General features: G+C 38.6%; 1 long non-coding RNA gene across 1 annotated transcript; it reads right to left on the bottom strand.

Moving 5' to 3' along the window:
* Nucleotides 1-2,320: 2,320 nt before the first annotated feature.
* Nucleotides 2,321-14,403, bottom strand: LOC139040753 (uncharacterized). Its single transcript, XR_011495075.1, has 3 exons — nucleotides 13,139-14,403; nucleotides 9,720-9,835; nucleotides 2,321-2,984 (listed from the first exon to the last, which is right to left on the bottom strand). It is a non-coding gene; the product is annotated as an uncharacterized lncRNA (long non-coding RNA).
* Between the last annotated feature and the right edge of the window lie 8,548 nt (nucleotides 14,404-22,951).

The raw sequence follows: 22,951 nt of genomic DNA, 5'->3' as shown, positions 1-22,951 counted from the left end.
GCATATGGTGCATCCCTGCCTGAGTTCCTGCCACAAGCAGACTCCGGGATATACTCAGTCATCAACAAGAATGTGCAGCTAATTAGGTGTCAGACACAGCAGCCTGGAGCAGGCAGAGGTGGCACTGAGAGTCACTTATGTAGAAGTAGTACTGTGAGGAGGAAGAAAAAGATCCATAAATTTTACATGTACCCAGGTTCAAATATCTGCTCAGCCCCTTACTGTAAGACTTTGAGCAAGTCACTTAATTTTTTTTTCTTTTATAAACTGGTGATAAAACCTACTCTGGATGGAGTGTGTGAGGATTAGAGATGTGAGGGCAGGCCTTCAAGAGTTCATTGGGATGATGATGATTCCACAAGGAGCCATCAAGAGCCACTACGGAAAGGAGATATAAATCTGAAGTCTAAGAGATGAACCAGAAATGTGAGCCAAAGACCATAAATCAATGAGTAAAAAGTAATAACCAACAACAATACACAGAAAGAAAAGGAAGGGCAGTTCATTTTATTCACCATTCACTGGGTAGCTCATTGTAAAGGAACCCAGTTGCCTTCTGGAGCCGATGGTGTTCCATCTCTCGCCTAAGATGCTCTCAATGAATTCTGACCACTCTGGCCCCTGAAAGCTCACCATGACCCTGGTGGTAGCACATAGTTTTCTCCTTCTCTTGAAAGCAGAAGCCCTTTATTACACTGAAATAAAGAAAAACGAAGAGACACAATAAGGACATTTCTAGTCTCAAAGAGTTTTCCTGCTGTTTCTGAGGTTTTAGCCATGGTTTTAAATGATGCCTACTTTAATTAGATTTGATATTTTCCAAAATCCTTTCTGGGTCAAAATATATAATTTTATGCTCCTATAACATAACTTTTAGTTGTGTCTAAGTCAAACCTTGTTTTTCCTTCTTCCTATTTGTATCTGTACAAGACTTGATTGTAGTCTGTCTCCTGCTACATGACAATCTTTATTAGTACCTCTGTCCACAAGACTGTAAATTCCTTGAGGGCAGAGAAACGATTTTATTTCCCTAAGACCTAGCCCGCTTTTGAGGATAGAATATCTGTATAGTAATACGATTATTATTACCTAAGTGGGTGCTCTGAACCACCACACAGCAATGTTGTGAATAGAATAGCTTATTCCCTAGTTTACTTTTCAAGCCAAATAGCTAAAATTATCTGAGGAAAGAGGCACTTTCCAGATTAGATTAGTGTGAAAATGTTACCAACTTGGTCATTACTGTCAAGTTTACCAAGTTAAGCTCTGAGAGTTAAAACTGTGCTTTCAAGAAGATAAAAGCTACAGTTTTTACAAAGTAGAGCTTTAAAATATGTTTACAATGGAATAGCCCATATGAATTACTCAGAAATATCTGGACAAGCTAGCATTTCCTTCTAAAATGATTTTTTTGGGGGGTGCAATTTCTCTTACTAGTCCCACCAGTAAGGATCAACTCAATCTCCAGCTAAACTGTGTAATTCCAATCTGCTGTAAGGCTACACACTGCATCTCTAACTAAAGCCAATGACCTTTCAATTATGTATCAATCAACCATAAGTTGAATTGACAGTGAAACTGAGCAATGGGTTCACTTTTCTCCCCATAATCTGAGTCAATTAATTACAACAAGTTAGGAATGGAGAAAGGAAGTTTTAATTTTATGAGCCAGCATAATCAGGAAGATGGTAGACTAATGTCTCAAAAAAACCATCTTCAAGGATTACAGAATCTTGAAGCAATTATATAGGGAAAGTGGACAGTAAGGAGAGGGTTTAGAAATGTCAGCCTTCAGGCATGACGGATTCCAGGGTCTTTCATTGTTCTTTTCTTCTGTCAGTGATGATGAATATCTTGTAGGTGTGTCTCCCACCTGTGGTCAGTCTGTTCCTAGAGAGAAATTCATAGAAGAAAGTTTTAAATTATCAAGCTATAAGGGAGTACATATGTAAGCGGAGACCATAAATCAGGAGAGCATGTGAATTTTTTATATGTGCAGAGCAGCGAGTAGTCACACAGAGGAGGGGCTGGGGTCATTTAGTGTAACAAGATGGCCTCACTTATGTTCACTGACAATAGTAGTAATAATACCTATCATTTATCAGGGGAGTATTACCTGTATGTCATTACTTGACATAGATTATCTCATTTTCTCTTCAAAACTACCCTCTGAAAGAGCACTACTAATATCCTTATTTTGTAGATAAAGAAACTGAAACCCCGAAGAAGCTATGTCACTATTCAACAGGCACGTGGATGTGTTCAGCCCAAGTCATTCACCAAAACTGAGGTTGAGGAGCAGGACTTAGAGAACATGCCTGAATGACAATGGGCTAGTGAGAACCTTCATTTGTTTTATAGGAACTCTCTCAGCTGTGGCATTTGACAAAATTTTATTATGATTATCTGTCTTGGAATTAGCATATCCTACAAGAAACACCCCTCGGTTAAAAGCAAAGAAATGATGCATTTTAATATAAAGCAGTGACACATCCTTAGTTACCATTGCATTTGTCTATGAACATCATACGGAACCAAATTTCATTATTTCCCAAATTCCCAGAAGTCCTGCAAGAGAAATACACCAGAGAGAAACACAGTGTAAAAAATGAATAAATCCCCAGACCGTGCTGCAGAGGCACAACTCTTAGAAAATCAGGGAAGGAATGTTATAGTTGAAGTGGAAATAAAACTATGTTTTCTACCTAATCCATCTATTTTTACATGTATGAGCTTCATCGTTATTTCAGCACAGTAATGCACAGTTCCAAAACCTTGAAGTGATCATCTTTGATCCTGAGGGAAGTTTGTTGTTGCTCTGAGAATGATGATGGGTTGACCCGGTTATACGAATCGTATCTTTTTGTAGAAAGGTGACACTGTTGGCCCACAATGAATCTCACTGGTACCTTGCTTTCTTGGTTGTGAACAGGACTCTTTCTTCATCTATCAACAACTCCTCAGAGACTGCCTGGCACCTACAACTAAAAGAAGAAAATTGGAGTTAATGGGATTGAACCTGAAAACAAGCTCTGATAATCCAGTTTCAAAAGAGATAATGTGGCAGAGTGGAAGAGAAGGAGGGAAGGAAATCAAATCAACTGTATAGAAAAGCCTATTTCTTTGTATTATCATGGCCTGAGAAGCCCCGTATCCTAACTTGCCTTTTTTTTTTAATTATCATAATCAACTTGAAAAAAGCAGAGAAAATAATCTTTCAAATCCCTGAACACAAAGTAAACCAAACTTCTGTCCCTAATTTAAGAGCCCATGTCTGACTTAACCTAGTTCACAGTATAAAACACTTAGAGAAAATGTTTCTTAGTCCTTTTAGAAAAGCACTCATTCCACATTGCCAGTTAATATCTCACTCTCTGCCCCCCTGCCCTTGTTGACCCACTCCTTGTCTTCCTGACAGCATCTCTCAACCTTAGACGACCCCTTAGGACTCATTGATTTCTCTGACCTCTTGTCCACTCTCAGGGATAGGGCATAATGAAATGAAAACCTTGAACAAGCGAGTAAAAATGATGCAGATGCCCAATGTCAAAGTCAGCCCAGGAGGTGATCAATGAGTTGTGTGATGTCCCAGTCATTAGTTGGATATCAGAAGGGCAGATGTCAAAAGCTCTGTGGAGTGCATAAAAGAAGTGAAAGATCAAACCAGGGCATACGAGGCAAGAGAAAATGGTAACCCAAGAAGGAGATTCTGGCAATACAAAAATGTTGGCAGATGGTGTTTCATTAAAAACAATAATAACAGTAACACATAGCATTTTTTAAGTGCTTATCAGGTGCCAGACCCTGTTAAGCTCTTTCACATTTACGTGACTTAGTCCTTTCATTAGCTCTATCAGAGAGGAATTATTATCCTAATTTTATAAATGAAGAAACTGAAACTCAGAGGGATGGAGAAACTTGTCCAAGGTCACACAGCAGTGAAATGAGAAAGACAGAAATCAAACCCAGTTCTGTCAGACTTAAAAGCCTATTATTCTTAACACCAAAAATAACCCCTCCCTTATATTTCATACCACTAAGTATAAAGTGCCTCCTTTTAAAGCTACATCAGTGAATTTTTCCGACAATGTTATAGTCCATCATAAAGGTTCAAACCCTTCGGCTTAGCTGGATTCTGGGTCCAGCTCCCTCCAAACCAGCCTAGTCCCATTAGCAGTTGTATTTTTTGGCTTTTAGTTCTTTATTCAGAGGCTGAACTCAAGTTCATATCCATATTAGCTAGTGCCATTTGCTCAGTGCCATGGATTGTTCTCATTTCTCATTCTTGGCTCCCTTCGGAATCTTTATAGTCTGTTTTTTCTGGACCAGTTGTTCACTATGACAGCATGTAAAGACTCAGAGCATCCACCAGCTTCCTGCCAGATGGCTGAACTCTAGTGAATGGCCACCAACCTATGGACGGCTGAGCAGTGACTGAATACTTCTCTGCTTAATGCAGAAACTCTTGCAGAATTTCACATGGGGCAAGCCTGGGATTTGACTGACCTCCAGAAAATTCTAAAATCTCAATAATAATAATAATAATAATGATGATAATGATAATGACAGTAATATATAATATTTACCAAGTACTTCTGAATGCTTACTGCGTATCAAGCATAGCTCCGAGCCCTTTAGATGTGTGTCATTTGATAATGTTAGTAACAACTGAGGGAGGCAAGTATTATTATTAGCCCCATTTTATAAGTGAAGAAACTGAGGCCTGGAAAAATTAAGTTATCCAAGTTCACAAAGCTGGAAAATAGTATATCAGGGATTTGAACTGACTATCCAATTTCAGAGTTCCTGACTTAACTGCACCATGTTCTGGTAAGGCAATATTTTTGGATTTATTTGTTGCACAAAAGGGAGCTCAGACCCAAAGCATCAGTCAGGAAGAGCAAAAGGCCTCTGACAGAAGCCTTGTTGACAGTGGTTCATTCACAGTGGGGAAGAAAATAATAGTAACAACTAGCTCATAATGAGCTCCTCCTCTGTGCACTTACATACATCCCGTCACGTAATCTCACAATAATCCTATGAGATATGTCTTAATATTAACTTCAATTAAAAGAGGAAGAAACCTAGATTTTGAGAGCAGTGTGTTGTGCAAGGACGCAGTTGGTAAGTGACAAAGACTGTATCAGATAGTTACTAACATAGTAACAATGCATAACAAACCACATCGAAACTTACTAGCTTAAAACAATCATCATTTACTTAGCTCCCATTCTTCAGATTGACTCTGGTTTGCTTTGACTGGGCAGTTCCTCTGTTCTTTTAGGGATTCCTCATGCATCTCAAGTCAGCTGTGGGTCAAGTAGGCAGCCTTGCTGATCTCGGCTGGTCTGTCTCATCTCTGGGACTCAGCTGGAACAACTGAGCTGACTCAGCTCCATTTACATGAGACAGAGTCTCTGTAGGCAGTCTGTAGAGAGCCCACAGATATGTGCAAGACCTCTTGAGGGCTCTGCTTGGAACTGACTCCATGCTTTCTACCACTCTCTGTTAGTAAAAGCAAGTCAGTAGGCCAGCTCAGCTTCAAGGGTTGGAAAATAGATAGGAAGGGCTGCAAAGGGCACAGGTCTACAAAAGCAAGAACAACTGTGGTCATTTTTGTAATCATCTACTGCAAAGGCGGAATTCAAACCCAGTTCTGACTAACTCCATGGTCCTTATTGCAAATTCAAGTTTGCATACTCCTAAATAGAACATTCAGGAAGTACAATTATAGCTCTTTTCTCTCAGCATTTTAAGTATTTCATTCCTACTTCTTCTTGCTTCCATGATTTCTAAAGAGAAGTCACATGTGTTTCTTATCTTTGCTTCTCTATAAGTAAGGCATGTTTTTTTCCCTCTCTGGATTCTTTCAAAATGTTTTCTCCATCTTTGATCTTCTGCAGCTTGAATACGATATGCCTGTGTGTCGTTTTCTTGGTATTCATCCTGCTTAGTGTTCTCTGAATTTCCTGGATCTGTGGCTTGATGTCTGAGATTAATTTTGGGAAATTCTCAGTCATTTTTGCTTCAACTATTTCTTCTCTTCCTTTCTGTCTCTCTTCTCCTTTTGGTATTCCCGTTACACATATGTTACACCTTTTGTAATTGCCCCGCACTTCTTGGATATTCTGTTCTATATTTTTTCCAATCATTTTTCTGTTTGTTTTTCAGTTTTAGAAGTTTCTATTGACATCTTGAACTTCAGAGATTCTTTCCTCAGCCATGTTTGGTCTATTACTGAGCCTGTAAAAGACATTTTCATTTCTATTATGGTGTTTTTTATCTCTAGCATTTCTTTTTGAGTCTTTCTTAAGATTTCCATCTCTTTTTTAAATTATCTATCTGTTCTTGTATTCTATCTACCTTTCACATTAAAGACCTTAGCATACTAACCAAAGTTGTTTTAAATTCTTGGTCTGATAATCCCAACATCCCTCTGATTTCTGAGTCTGGTTCGGATGCTCTCTCTGTCTCTACAAAGTGTGTTTGTTTTTTGCCGTTTATTATGCCTTCTAACTTCTTGTTGAAAGCAGGACGTGACAGAATGGATAAGAAGAACCCCAGTAAATAGGGCTTTAGTGACGTGGTGGCAAGGTACGAGGGGAAGGGAAGCGTTTCTTAGTCCTGTAAGCAGGTCTTAGTCTTTTAGTGAGCCTGTGCTGTTGGGCTGTGAACTTCACAAGTGCTTCTTAATTCTACCTCCCCCTTAGGGGGGACAAGATGGCAAAAGAGGGCTGGGAAATCCCTTCCCCAGGTAGTTAGACTCGGATAGAACCTCAATAGGTTAGGATTCTGGTAAAGTAGTTTCTCTTAAGCACAAGCTTTTTTAAGACGAACAAAATGCCCTAACATATTTCAAAATGGTTCCTTTTCCTGTCTCCTTACCAGAAACATGAGAGAATTTTCCTCCAATATTCACTGTGAAATCCTGCCAGAGCTCCTAGAGGTAAAACTCACATAAGCGTAGGGACCTTCCTTGTCCCTCATGGAGTTCTTAATTCTCAGACTTTTCCACACTGAGCTTCCAGCAATTTTTCAATTATAGTTTAGGTTTTCCTGCCCTGTACTTGTTCCCAAAGAGTTTTCTGCTCGAGAGTTTCTTCTCTGGTAAGTTAACAATTTTCTGAATTGCCTCTCTATCTCTCCAATTTTGGAGGGGGGCAATGCCTTGTCCTGTGACCTCACTTCTCTGGAAGAGCTAAGAAGAGTTGTTGATTTTCTTCAGTTTATTCATCTTCTTACTTGTTGTTAGACCAGAAAGAAAACTTCCAAGCTCTTTACATGTAGGGTCACAAATCAGAAGTTCCAGATCAGAAACCCAAAGGTATCTTTTCAATAAATATTTATCATGTTTCTATATGTACAAGTACCTAGTGAGCTGGATTTATCTTTCAATCGACTTGTTAGAGGACCCAAAGGAAAAGAGAAAGTAAGGGGTATGAAGATGATGGCAGCTTCAAAGAGGAAAGATTTCAAGTTTGCAGCAATGAATCTGAAATTCCTATAAACTTTGCATACTTTCTGGAGTCAACATCTGGCTCTAGAGAGAGAGTGAGTAATGAGACTAAGGGCAACTTTTACTAATGGGGACTTTACTTATGTGACAGGATGTATGTAAATGGCACCCAAGAAAGCCCAAATTCTTTGAGGCCAACACCAAGAAGCAGTAAAATTCCCATAGGGTTTCCAGTTCCCTGCCCCTCTCTCAGCCTTCATGTGTGCAAAGCATTGCACTAGGCGTTTCGCATCTGTACTCTTCGTTTTAAGCTATATTTCATTTCATAAAGAGCCACACTCAGACAGGAGACAACCCAAGAACCCAACTGACTGACTGATATTTGTGTTTCCATACGGTAGATCCTCTTATCTCCCTGTGGTTGAGAAGCCTCGCCTTGGACCATCCATTGCTTGAGTATCATCAAGAATTATTTCCTTGACCTTCTCATAAAAATGAAAAGTAAAGCAGCAAGCTAATTTTGTTTGGTTCATTTCCATTTTACTATTATTATTATTATTAGTTATGGTTTCACTGCAGAATTCTTCAAAAGAGAATTCAGGCTACGAGAAAACAATCTCTTAAAACTCAAAAATTAAAAAAGTGAAAGGAATGTAAAAATCACATAGCTGAGAAAATAGCTTATTTCACGTCTAAGTTTGCTTTTGTCCTAAGTTGATGCAAAATCTCCTTTAGCTGATAAATACCTTCATTCAAGGCAAGGAACATTTATTTCAGATAATGTCCTTATTCCTGGAGGAAAAGAAGAGGTAAATTCTGAAGTGAAGAATATCCTGGGGAAACAGTTTGGCAAATGAAATGACATTTTCCTGTTCTAATTTAATATCATAAAGGAATAAATATGGGTAACATGGAATCAAATAAAAGAAAAGACTTTTGGAATAATAGAATGTGAAATCAGAGAAGTTCCTGAGAGATCAGTGGCTCCAATATCTTTATTTTCCTGATAAGATCTGAGAAGAGAATTTCTTTGCCCAAAGTCTCCCTGATGGTTAATGGCAGAATTGAAACTAGAACCAAAACCTAAAACTCCCTATTCACTGTCCTTTCTAATCAGTTTTGCAGGACTCACAGTATCTTTTTCCAAAGTCTGCCCCTATTTATCAATGAACTTATATTCTCTTCTTCCAAGCTACCATATAGGGGACACAGTCCATCCTCTAGTAGAAGATGACATGTCAAGTTTTGGTACATAGATGTCACCTAAGGAAGTCCATGATAGAATTCAGGGTGTGTTGAACTTCAGTGGAAAAATATTTTCTTCTTATCTTCAGGTGTCTGTAAGTGAGACTGAGCATCTTCTTCAATCACAAATGTAGGCAACAAACCACAGTAAAAGTAGTAGTTTCTCTGACTTGATCACCATAGAAATCAGATGTTTTCATATCCTTCTGCGGTTTTTGTACATTTTGGAACATCATTTATGTTCGTAATGAGTTTGAAATTATGATACTTATCAGATTTGCTCCTAGATATTAATATTTAATGTTTTCATAAAAAGGCACATACATTGTCGTTTCATGAATGTGCTTTTTAATATTTGGTCATTGGTTTCCTTAGTAACTGGATATAACTTATTTTATGGCAGGCAATCATATGAAGTTGTACAATCCTCCCCCGAAAGTCTTGTGAATCCCAAGATACTTAAGAACACTTCTGGGTCTAGCTACATCTCTGATTTCAAATTGGCTCCATAGTCCCATGGCAGGGGAGAACACCTTAAAATGTGTCCACACTTGGGGAATAAACAAATGTGTGATCTCCCAAGATAAAATCAGTACAAGTAATTAAGCAATTGGCTTGAATTAACCAGATTCGGCAACAAGGCTTGAATGTTAGGGTGTGCTAACACATGGGGTCTGTGCTTCCAGGTTCAAATTAGGGTCGCGCTTGTCAACTCCTCCTGTGCAGCCTTTCCTACTACCCTGTCCCTTCTCCCCTACCCTGTGATGCAACGCATCGGCGAAATTACTGAATCTCTGGGACAAGGCTGGTCCAAGAGGAAAAAAGGGTTTACCTATGGTAAACAGCATGCCGGCAGCAGGGTGAGCTGCAGCCTTGAACAACTCAGAGATGGGCAAGCCAAACAGGGGTAAGGACAGTGTGGACCACAATTCAGTGGAACATCAAGTAACAATTCAGCAGAAGGAAAGCAGCAGCATCAAACCTCACAGCAGGCCCCACGTCACACATTGCAGAGTACCTAGTTAAGAAGTCAGGTCCAGGTCACAGAATGTCTAGATTTGAATTGATTCAGCCTCTTCCAAGATAAGTGATCCAGGCAAGTTACTTCAGCTTCCTGTACCTCAATTTCCCTGTCTGTAAAATATAATAATAGTTGGATCTACTTCATAGGGTTTTGTGGGAAGAAAATGAATAAATATTAGGCTAGTGTATCTAATAGGGCCTGGTACATTGTAAGCACTCAGTAAATGTTAGGTATTAGTGGTATCACTCTCTCTGAATACATGCATAGGACAGCTATGCTCTCTGGCCCATTGTGGAACTCTTCCTGAATGTAAAAACTGCCGTTGGCTTTAACAGCATATTCAAGTTACCCGTGCAAGACCCCTTGGAATCCTCAGAAAATTCTGAGGGATGTATTTCCTGGAAATCACTTGACTCTCTGTTAGTCAACTTGATGAGGCCTCAAGATATCAGATTTGAAGGTATGATTGGAAAGGTGAGGCATGAGACATGGCCATTAGTCCTTCAAAATGATCCTGTTATTTTTGTAACCCTTTAAGATCAAGAGCAATGGCAATTATGTGTGCAATAAGAATATTTAGTAAGTACCCGAATTACCTTCAATTTTAAGACTAAATTTTAGTATCCTAAGTCGTGTATTTTTTTTAACAACTTTTGCCAACTTTTTTTTTTTTCTGCTTTATTTCCCAAACCCACCCCCCGTACATAGCTGTATATCTTAGTTGCAGGTCTAAGTCGTATATTAATCCCAGTTCCTCACGCCTACAAGCAAGCGCCAAGTACCGTGTCTGCTCCATTGTAAGAATGCAATAAATGCCATTAGTTGCAGAATGAGTCCGTGAGAGGACTCTCTGCTTGAATGGTAAGTCTCACAGAATTCACAATGCCTGTGAAGTCTATATTATATTTCATTTTTAATGCAATTGATGACCTAGTATAATATACGTTCTAAAAATATGTTGAAAATATATGCATTTGCCTGAGGTGTAAATAAGTGTCAGTTATTAATTTGCTAATCTTTTTTCCCTGCTACAGATGTTATCTATGGTGTAGTGATCTGGGCCAGGTTATCATTTCTGGCTTTTTATTCTAACCTGGCACTGTCACATTACTTTGGTGACAATATTTTATGGTTCAGTTTCTCTGGAAATAATGGCCTACTTATTACATGTGACAGGGACACGTACTCACCCTCCTTCCTCCCACCAATTCGTATGGTAACTTCAGTTCCCTGTCCACGCAAAGTGACAGTAGCAAGTCTAAACCAATTGCTACTCACTTCTTGACTAGATATCCAGGGAGACCCTAGTGTTTATAAATGTCCAGGGTTGTAAATGGGATGCTTAATCTCCTTGGCCGCTGGGATGCCTGATTGACTGGAAGACTAGTGGCTTTTGTTTTGAAAACACCTACGCGGTCAAAGCAAAGTTGCAACATCCCTGGGAGTGTTATCTCCTGCACTGTGCAGTCTGGAATGATCCTCTAGTCTGCTCCGTGGCTCTAGGTTTGCCCATGTCTACCCTTTCCATTTTCTATTGGTTCCAGTATCCTACATGCTGCTAAAGATCCCCATATGTAGATTCTAACAGGCCCCAGTATCTAACCACTCACAAACTCAGAATCAGAACACCTTCCTTCCCCATTTCCTCTCAGGATTCTGCCATACCTTCTTTTAAGCTCTGAAATACACAATTCTGATTTCTAATAAATAACAGAATTTGAACACTATGTTTGATGTTCTCAATGCCAGCAGAGAACCAACATCTTTCTAGCTAAAGAAGACAGAAAAATGCAAGTTTGAATTTTGATAACATTTTGACTATAAATGGGATATTATGAAATATTCTAAAATTAATTCAAGAAAACATTTATTGAGAACCAGCTCCGTGCTGGATAAGATCGAGGCTATCATGAATGTACCTGACATCTTTGAGGGCCTTCCTTTGAGTGATAAAACTAACACTCTTGAAACACTCAGATCTTCTTAGTTAAGAGTAAGTTTGTTGGTACTGGCACAAAGCAAAGAAAGATACATGTGTTTGTCTGGATGTGGATGAGTGAGCATCATGGAGATGAACTTGGGTTGGATCTTTACATGAATCATCAAATTTGAATCTGCATAAAGTCTGGAGAAATCAAGAATTTGAAATCCTCAGTCACAAGATGCACGCACACACACACACACACACACACACAGGTATCTTAACAAACCTTCTGAAGACAACATGTTTCCTTAATTGCATTTCTGTGCTTTGATAATCTATTAAGCTGCCTCAGTGTTCCTGATAGATCGCGTGGTCTGGCGATATTTAAGTAAGCATATCTTTGTTCAGCTATCTTTCGGTATGGAGATGTATAGCTATACAAACCTCCCGTTTCCCCAGCACAGTCATCATCCCTGGAAGACAGCCTTAACTACATTGTGATCACATTCTTTCATATGGAAAATTAGCTATCAGGAATGCAAATAAATAATAACCACTTGGCTAGGTCTATGGTATTTTTCTTTTGGGATTCCTTTTAGGATGCCTAAAATTTTAAGCACAAAGATCCTACTAACTTCTTACAACTGCAAACAACGGAAGCACTCTTCTGTGTCCTCACTATGCATTCGAACCAAAAAGTTAGGCGCTAATGTCCCCATTTTATAGATGAGGAAACTAAGGCTCAAAGTGGTTAAGTCACTTGACCCAAGACGCATGCCCATTAAGTTGCCAAGTTGGGATTTGAAACAAATTCTCCCTGAACAGCTTCTCTTAATTCTTACTCAGTGGAAGAGGAGGATTCCTTTAACACAGTTCTCTGGTTTTCATGAGGAGGATTTATCCCCAAATACTACTGAACTCTCAGAACACTCTTATTTCTCTGTACAACTGTGGAGTGAATTATCTGATTGGTGGTGATAGTCATTGATCTAAGTTTCTCCAGTGAGTGAATCTGATCTATCAAATGGCTGGAGCATGGAGGATTTAGTATCTTTCTCCTCCTTTCTTTCCCTGAAACAGTGGGAGGCAGTAACCTGCATCCACAGAATTCAACTTTGCTTCAGGTGGGAAAATTCAGAAACTCAAGATTCTTCTCAGCAAACTAACTTTAGTGCTAAAACGAAGACAAATCCTCTAACCTAACCACTACCGAAAATCAGAAACTATTTTAGTTTTCCATTCTCTTGATTCTTTTGTCTTATTTTTCTATTGATTCAGAAATCAGTCCAGGAGATGCAGGCTGTTTTGTAATCTATTGCTCTATAACAAATCATTCCAGAATTTGATGGCTTAAAATAAAAACAGTCATGTTTTTGGCTCACAAATTTACAATTTGGGCAGAGTTTGGCAGGGCGGGCTCATCATGATCCCATGAAGCATCAGCAGCCCAACTGGTGTGAAGGATAGGTTTCCAAGATGGCTCACTTACGTGACTGTCGAGCTGGTGGGAGCTGTCAGCTGGGAGTTCATCTGGGGCTGTTGGCTAGCCCACTCCCTGGGGCTTGTTGGGCTTCCTCACAGCATCATGGCTCAGTTTCAAGGGCAAGTGTTCCAGGAGGCCCAGATGGAAGCTGCAAGTGTTCTTATGAACCAGTCTTAGAAGTCCCAGAATATTCCTCTGCAACATTCTGTGATCAAGCAAATCTCTAAGGCAAACTCAGATTCAAGAGGAGACTTGCCATCTTTCAATGGAAGGAGAAACACAAAATACTGTACCCATTGTTAATCTGTCATAGATGCTATTGATTGAATTTCCTCTAGAAACTCACTGTGCTGAAAGATAAAACTATATACAGAGTAAAATATGAAGCATATAAGAAAACAAATCATATCCCAGCTTGCTAGTTTTTCTGGAAAGTTTAAGAACAGTACCAAAAATATAAAAAGTCTATTCACAAATCTTTATAGTCCTCAGCTTTTTGGATAATGACTAATTCACGGAAGAATTCAGCAACTAAGAATAATTAAATGTTCCAGATCTCATCAGACATCAATATAAAACAGATTTTCTATCATTAAAGCATTTATTTCCTGATTTCCAATTTCTAAATTGTTCCTGAGCAGAACTTTAACCAGAATGACTTTTTAAAAGTTGTTTTTCATCTACTAGGATTTTTCTATTCCCTTACCGTTCTTTCTAAAATCCATTAGGGAGAAGAAAAAAATGACACTGTAAGCCTGAAGATGCCATTACAATTACCTAAACCAAAGAGGCTGAACCAGGTAATCAAAAGATTCTCTGAACTCCTATTTTCTTACAATTTCAATTAACTCTAGCATGATTACCGAAAATTTTCACCAAGACCAGCCCCGCGGCTGAGTGGTTAAGTACGCTCACTCGGCTTCAGCGGCCCAGGGTTTTGCTGGTTCGGATCCTGGGCACGGACATGGCGCCGCTCATCAGGTCACACTGAGGGGGCGTGCGACATAGCACAACCAGAAGGGCCTACAACTAGAAGACACAACTATGTACTAGGGGGCTTTGGGGAGAAGAAGAAGAAAAAAAATTTCAGCAGACACAAACAGAATTAGAAGGAATATGTCATGCCCTTCCAATGTGAGATAGGTGGGTGCTACTAATATCTGTCTATTTTGTCATGAAAGACCTTCACTACCATTGGCCATAAAAGTTCAAGGTGCGTGTGTATGGTTTATAAAGATTATGAGCAGTTTAATATCTACAGGTTTTATATACCAGCTTAAAATCTATTAAGATTTTAATAGATTTCTGAGAGATTCAAAGTGAGATTATTATCTCAAAGGTCTCTTCTGAAGTGGGAAAGAAAAACTTATGGGTTCTTGCTCTTTAATTTTATCAAGTCCAGGAACACAAAAATTTGCCATGTGGAGGTCACGTGGACACTAGAGGAAGATTCTGTTCAATGCCAGCTTTTTCATAGCAGAAGGGAAGGATTCTTCCAGGGAGGCCACAGATCTGTCTGGGAGATCCAAAGCCGTCTCCCTTTTCCTACATTTATTATGAATGCAAGTTTCTTTTTGTTTTTTTGTTTCTTTAAAGATTGGCCCTGAGCTAACATCTGTTGCCAATCTTCCTCTTATTTTTTCTTCTTCTTCCCAAAGCCTCCAAGGTGCCATGAAAGAAGTTCAGGCTTGTCTGCTGGAGACAGAGGCCACTTAGAGGAGCACTGAGGCTCCCCATACGTGAGTCAAGAAGCCTTCTTGGATGTCCAGGCCAGTCAAGCCTGCAGATGATTCCAGGCCTGGCTGTTCTCTGACTGTAATCCCATGAGGGATGATAAGCAAGAACCACCCAGCTTAGACTACTCAATCCATAGCACCCTGAGAGACAATAACAAATTATTGTTGAAGCATCTAAAATTTAGGGTACTTTGTTATACAGTAATAGATAAGCAGAACAAAGCATATGGTGGGGAAAGAAAGGACATTGTGTTGAGAAGAAACAAAAAAGGAAGATGCAGGTTATGCTTGCCAAAATGTAGCATCAAGTTCATCTGGAGCCCTTAACTTTGGAGCTTTCTTCTAACTAGAGGATTCTAGTCTCAGATGCTTTGAGTAGATTTTCTTTATTGCGTAGTGCAGAGAGAGGACCCATCCACCGACAGCCCACAAGAGACTGTGACCACCAACAGTGAATCACAGTTTCCCACTCTCATTTGGTGAGACCACAATGATTGGGAGATTGCTTTTCTCCTTGATATTTCCCTATAAAAGTCTAGTGTGCTACTACAAATACATTTATTAAAGTCTCAGGATTCAATTTACATAATTGAGGCCGTCCAGCTAATTTTAGGAAAATCACAACTTTGTGAAAAACAACTGTTATACAGTAATTATGGCAAAGATGCTCTGCTTTGTGTCAGGCACAGTAAAATCAATAGGTTTAAACATTAAGAACAAACACCTCTAAGCTCTCAATGTCATTTTAAAAGTGAAAGAGAGCTGTTAAGAAGCAGCTTTGCATGTTAATCACAGAGCTCGGGAACATTCTGCGTTAAGATATATGATTTTCAACCTTGTTAAAAGAAATATTGAAAGAGGGAAATTGATTTTTTTTCCCCAGAAAATTTGCCTGTCACCCTCCAAGATAAGTTACTGTTATGTGTGTCCATTAAATAAGTTTATTATATGAAAAGTCACACTCTAAGAAAAAAAAGTTCAGTCAGCATCGACTTCCAGGATTCATGCAGTCGTTTAATTCAAAGAATCAAGGTTAACTGAGCCGATTCTCATTAATGTGCAATCGAACTAGCTATGGAATGGGTAGCATAGAGAATAGGAACAAGTTATACCCTCATTAGGGAAAGTGTGTTGGTCACCTCAGAGACGGATTCTTGGGAATACTGTAATCACAGAAAGAGTAAATAAAAGTAGTGTTATATAAATCTGGCAGTAGTAAGCATATGTGCTAAATGTCTGGTAAAAGAGCATGCAATATTTGGTAGAAGAGATCAGTGAGAGAACGAGGTCATATTTTAAAGTGGAAGAAAACATCTAATCCAAAGATTTTCAAACTGTTTCCACAAAGCCGTGTGTGCCACGGAGATATCTGGGGACGGAGGAAGAGGGGAAGGGAGGCTGAGTGGATGGCTTGTTCTCCCTACCCAGCTGCATCCTCTTTCAACCACAGGAGCTCTGCTTTCACGTGTGTTCTGTACTGAGATGATCACGAGTGCATTTGAAAAAACAAGGAACTCAGAGCCTAAATAATGTGTCTTAGGTGAGTTCTCTCAGAAGATGACCCAGAAAGTGATTCCTAAAAAGGACCAAGGTAAGAGGGTGAGGGAAAGAAAACCAGGGCAGGTGTGAAAAGGTACAAGTTAACACTGCACAATTGGGATTCAGTCTTACTGGGGATCCCCGGGAGATGATGGAGAATACATCTCTGAGAGATTTACTTCACAGGGGTGAAGAAATTGAGGTATTTATTTACCAACTTTCTCCCATTATTGATCGAGGGCTGCTCTCAGGGACATTCATTTCCCAAAAATTCTAGCTCGCAATGTTCACAGGCCGAGATTTTACTTTTCTGCTTTCTACTCCCTTTGTCACATCAAAAGGAGCATCCTCACACACAGGCTCATTTTAAAAAAAGCCATTATCTATAATACATGCTCAATACCCTCAAAGATCCAGCATTTCACAAGGAATGATTTTAGAGTTTAAAAGTTTCCAGCTATTTTTTGTGATTTCTGTTTAAAAATAAAAAATGAGGTGAAAAGACAAAGAATATATTTAGTGGTGACCTTTTCCATGATTTATAATCCCAATATATTTTCAGAAAACTAGAATATTTTAATTTATTGATGGACACAACCAATTAGCACTTACTAGGACCCATTCATTATTAATACTTGGATATTTGGGGATACATGGCTGAGTAAGTTATTTTATGTAACAATTGGGATAGCTGGTATAATATTACTCAGCCAAATGCTCAGTTTTTAAAGATTGATAAATTTCTAAGGGTTATTAATCATCCTCCTTTTGAGTCCCATTTGTTTGATTTTCATTAGCATGGATGGTTTATACCTATATTTAAATACAGTGTATTTTTCAGATAAATTCAACAATAAATTTGAGAAAGAAGGAGCTGATAAACTACCCAGATAATTGCTTTTTCTTTTCATCTCTCGGCGTCATAGACATAGACATATTTCTTGTTGATGATCACATGGGTAGAGATGAAGTGGTCAATTTCATCACCAGTGGAAACATTTATGAAATCCTAATTCACTGGTATAACCTGGCTGCCATCCAGCTAACAGGCTAAATTGGGTCCAAAGTTGATAACTTGCCAAAACGCAAGGAAATTTAACTTTTTTTCCAAGTTTATTCTCTCATAATGAAACAAATATAATGACATAATGAAAAAGCTCCCTTTTCTTCTTAGAAAATCAATCAGTTAATGTTGCCATACGATATAATATTCAATTGAATCACTTGCATTAGAATTGGAGGAAAAGTGTGTAGCCTCTTAGCATGGATATTACCATTAGAACTCAACTCAGTGTTACGTTTCAAATCTTCTAAAATAGAAGTTCTCAGAATTTTGAATGTGACAAAGAGAGAAGGGACCAAAAGAGTGTCACTCAGCCATTTTTTCCAGTGAGGACATATATGTATATCTAACAAAATAAGCTTACTCCCATTCATCATCATCATCATCATCATCTCACGAAAGAAAGACCATTCTAACACCAACAAAGTAGTAAAGATAATCTCAAAATGAAGAATTGCTATCTCACAAAAGGATGTTTGAAAGAATTTAGCCGCAACTGATAAGCTTCCAAATGCAAAATCTTGAGTGTAGAGGAAACACTTGATTCGAGGTTTCATACCATTTTCCCCTTCAAGACAGCAAATACATTGAGATATATATATATATATATATATATATATATATATATAAAATACCATTTTTGCTTGACAATGAATTTTAGTTCAATGATGTACTTATTTAGAATCTTAAGTAATTAGAGAAGCCAAACTGAGATCGAAACTGAGTATATATATTTTTAAAAAATACATCTACACATTTCCAACTTCTCTGGGCCTCTAATCTCATCTTTAAAATAGTGACAATAGTACCTCCTTTATAGGATATTTGCAAAGATTAGATAAGATAATGCATGCGAAACATTTAGCACAGTACTTAGATGTAAGTGTTCAATATATGATAGATATACTATTATTATTATTAATCATCATTATTAAAAAAGAGTAGAATTGTAGAAAACTGAGCATTAAACGTTATTGAAATTTACTCACAAGCACCCCTCAATGGTAAAGAATTAATACTCTTCTTGATAAAAAATAGTTCATAAAATACTATGTTACAGAAATGTAGACATTTAGCTTCCATTTAATTACATTAGATTTACATTTTCCTTATTCTTTGACACTTTACCTAACCCACGACCACTACCACCTCTTATCCCTCCAAAAATCGAAGAAGGTGAAAAGTCTAAAGCAGCAGCCCTCGCCAATGAACAATGGAAAGACTATCCAATCCGGAGACGCTCAGCCTGACCCAAATTTCAGGAAGTCCATAAGAATGTGAAATTATGGGCAAAATTTTGTATGAAAGTTCACTTAGGTGGGGAAAAAGGGTCATTATTGGAAGGTCTATGCCTCTCAAAACAGTTAAGAACCACTGATCCTGTCCCACTCTGATTTTACAGTCGAAGGAATACTACAAAAGAATTGGAGTGACTTGCTCAAAGTCACACACTTCCTAGTGATAGAATTGTGAGTAGAACTAAAGATGTCCTGGTTCCTGGTCCTTGATGATCTGAGCAGAGATTCTGGTGACATTAGACAAAGGATGGTCGAGGGAAGCATGGCGGATCCCAAATGAGATGGACCTTATCAAAGTGGCAAGTTGCTAGACAGCGTGGAGCTTCGTTGTCCATGTCTGAGTGGTCAACCCCAGTCCAGATGTCAATTCCACCACTCATTTGTTGACTAAATTTGGACACGTTACTTAATTTATACGGGCCCTTGTTGCCTCATCTATAATATAAGAATTGCTTATAGCCAGGATTTGGAGAGGATTAAACTAGATCATATATACCAAGCAACTAGAACAATGCTTGGTAAATAAGAAGTAGAAGTTATTATTGGGAGTCTTCCCTTTTCTACAAAGTCTCCTTTGCCCTAGCCAGCTCAGTTCCTCCATAATCTTTCTGTTCTTTCCTCCTATTAACATCTAATTTTGGAATATAATTAAATAAATGTTTGCACAACAATGTTTAAAAGACTGATACCATCTCCTTGAATGTCACCTGTTAACTCTGAAGCAAAGCCCAAGACACGGTGTGTAGTCCGGTGATGGAACTTCAGCTTCAGCAATCAGATGGGCCAGAAATCCATTTCTTTATTTTGCAATGGATGAGGGGAATTCCTAAGCTTTCTTTCCAGGAATCACATTTGTAGGTGGATACCTTGTTCCACTACTTGCTGTGGGACAGACCACGTCCACCCAGTGACAAGTGAAAAGAAGCAGAGTATCCTCAGTCAAAAGCCTTTTCCTGAAAGCCCCCAGGAAAGCAGGAAGCATCTGAGCCAGGCTGATGAAGTCCACGAGGCAGCAAATGTGACTCAGGTGCCTGAATCCTTCGCCTAAATGATTCATTACCGCCATAAAAGAGCAATTCCCTCCGTCGACACTGAATACCATAGCTCTCTGCTCACTGGAAAATATTACCATCTCTAAGAAATAGCAGGTGATTTGTCCTCCATCTGCTTGACATCCCTGCCCAGTTTGTCTACACATTGAGATCTCTGCTGGTTTTATGATTCTAACCATATTTATTTTCATCCTTTTTTGCAAATTAATTTTACCTGCTTTTTATAAGTCAAATAAAACTTCTGGTATTGGCACAAAAGTGAAAAATTCATTTTTTACCCTCTCTTTGGTTTCAGTGTGTAGCTGATGTACAGGTATTCTTTACTTGGTAATTCAGTGAACAATATGCAAAAGCCGCATGAATGACACATGGTTCCTAAAAATGAATTAGTAGCGAATTATCAGCTCCTTTTTACAAAAATTATGATTATGTATGCAGTGTGTTCTTGCTGACATTAATCTTCAATTCATGGGGCACAAGTTGGTCCAGCCTTGTAATAAATGGTTTTAGGCCTTTATTCATAATTCACCTCTTGCTGATGTCTTTTAAATATAGCTAGAGCCGGGAGATAAGGGGCAGAAGGAGGAGATGGTGTTGCTAAGAACTCATTGTGGATAAAGTACGAACAGAACTAAAGTACTGTAGTGGGATCCCAATCCTCATGTTTACCCCTCAAGCACTAAATGGTTTGATTGCCTGTGTATTTAGGGCTGATTAGTGTTCGCAGACTTATTCAGGGATAATTCAATTGCCAGCTTCAAATGCCTGGGTTACCTCCACTTGGTTAGCCCTAGGACTGCTGTCCTCATGAAAAAAAATAATAGTAATAAATAAACCTTATCCTCCTCCTCAGGGTAGAAATGTTCAAAAAGCACTTGGAAGAGGAAAACACAGAATTGGCATTTTTCAAGGTGTTTTCTACCTCTAAAAGGGATTATGGATTGCACTTCTTAATGACCTTCAAAATGAATATCTGCTGCTTATCATTTTTTATGAATCTGATGTATTGGGTATTTTAAGTAAGAGGCACATTCACATAATGATCCCTCAGGCAGATAATATACACGAGAGCTAATTTTCTCGCTCAGGTGCCATCACAAGAAAAGCAAAACATGGTCTATTGGAACAAACACAAAGGCCCTGATCTCTGGCGCTCTCTGGCACGTCCACATCTGTGGACGTGACAAGCAATACTCATAGCTCACAATCCTGAGTCACTGCAAGATTCCACTACATTTTAAAGTTTAGAAGGTGGTCAGTCAGCACTTTATAAGGTTTAAAAAGAAAATAAAGTATGTCTGATGGGCGTTTTCTCAGCCTGTCTATAGCTGACCTCAATCTAGTGCAAGTCTCTTGCAGCAGAAGAGGCGTCCTTAATGCCAAGGCATAGGTGCGTGTCTCCAAACGCTCCCATGTTATCCTGGGTCCCCATTGTTGCACCATCAACAGCTCCTTCTAGGCTCATTCCTACAACTCAACTCTATAAGCTATTTGCATTTCCCGTGCCCCTTAGCTAAAACCCTTTACCCTTCTCCTCCTCCCTCCCCTTCACTGCGACACTTCAGTGATTCACCTCTACATCCAAATGGTTGCGCCATTTTGTGCCTCAGTGCCCTTGCATGTGTTTCCTGCTCCTCGATTGACTTTCCCAGTAACATCCACACATTTTTAAAGCTGGAGTTGAAGTATCCCCTCCCCTGTGAGCTCTTCACTTCCTGCCCCACACTCACCTTCTGGATCAGCAGATCCAGGTCCAACCCCCAAGGGTGTCAACAAGGGTGCTTGGGGTAGTGTCTCTATTTTGGCATCACATGCCACATCATAAGCACTGTGACAGAAACTATTGTCTCCCAATATCCATTTCTTCTTTTTTCCTCCTTTTTTTCTGCAGAAGTATAACTTGTGGAACTCAGAAGAGAAGAAAGTATTATGTCATGAAGTGAATAAGTGAAGAGAAATAGACCTAAGAGTATCCTTTAGTAAGTCTGAGGCGAAAAGAACAAGTTCTCCATCTTTGGAATTAAGGAGCGAGGAGTTATTCCCAGAAGGCCAAGAGAATGAGAAGAAGGTGAAATGGAGAATGACTTAGAGATTCAGGAAATATTTTTCACACTTGCAGTGAAATTAGTTATAGTAATAAATTCCATGATATTTAATTTCCTCGTGTTCCCAGATGTGGCTTACTTCATTGTAATGGGTTGTTCTTTTAGTAAATGTATTCTTTTAAAATATAACTGGATGAATTTGTGCCAATTCTTTTCTTTGGAATTTTTGCTGCAGCATCCTCAGTGACATTATTCTTTGCTTTGCTATTTTGGGTAGGTTTTAGTTTAAGTGTCGGGCTTCTTTCATAAAATACAATCTTGAAGTCTTCCTCATTTGTCTATGCTCTGGAATGGTTTAAATATTTTTCCTTTAATAACAATTAATTTGTCTATGAAATTGTTTGAGATTGTCATCTTTTGGGAGTTTTAAAAATTTCCTCCTTTTTCTTTTAGCGTTATTGGTCTATTCAAGATTTTTCACCCTTCCTTGAGCCAAGTTTGAGAAATTTTACTGTCCTAGAAATTCATCAAATGTGTGGAGACTTTCGAACTTATTAACAAATAGTGAGTATGTATATAAATAAAATCAGTCTTACAATTTTTTAATTTCCTGGCTGCTTACAGCTCTCGCCCAGGATGATGCTTCGTGGTGACCATTCTTATTTTTTCCTTCACCGTATCTCCTTTCCATTCTGGCCACAGTGATAAGATTTCAGCCCAGGGCTTTTGCACTTGCTGCTCCAGCTTTCTTCGTTAGCTAGTGAATTCTTTCACCTCCTTCAGAGTTTAGCTCAGTAATCCCTTCCTCACTAATTAGTTAAATTCCTGCTGTTTTGCATGCTAATATCACAAATCAGTTAAAATATCATTTTTAGTTGTAATTTTTTGATTAATTATGTCTTCGCTATGAGTTGGTACTGTATCTAGTTTCTCAACTCTATATCCCAGTGCCCAAACTGGTTTTTGTTCCTTTCTAGGTAACATTTTTTTTTCTAGATGGCTGCTTATATCAATATTCTTTATCATTATAAATTTAAATTTTTAGTAATATGCAATTAAAGGTCGATTTCTTTTCACAAATTTGAG

The sequence above is a fragment of the Equus asinus genome, chromosome 17 (genome assembly GCF_041296235.1).
Source record: "Equus asinus isolate D_3611 breed Donkey chromosome 17, EquAss-T2T_v2, whole genome shotgun sequence".
NCBI classification, from domain to species: Eukaryota; Metazoa; Chordata; class Mammalia; order Perissodactyla; family Equidae; genus Equus; species Equus asinus.
This window is presented reverse-complemented; position numbering and strand designations above follow the sequence as displayed.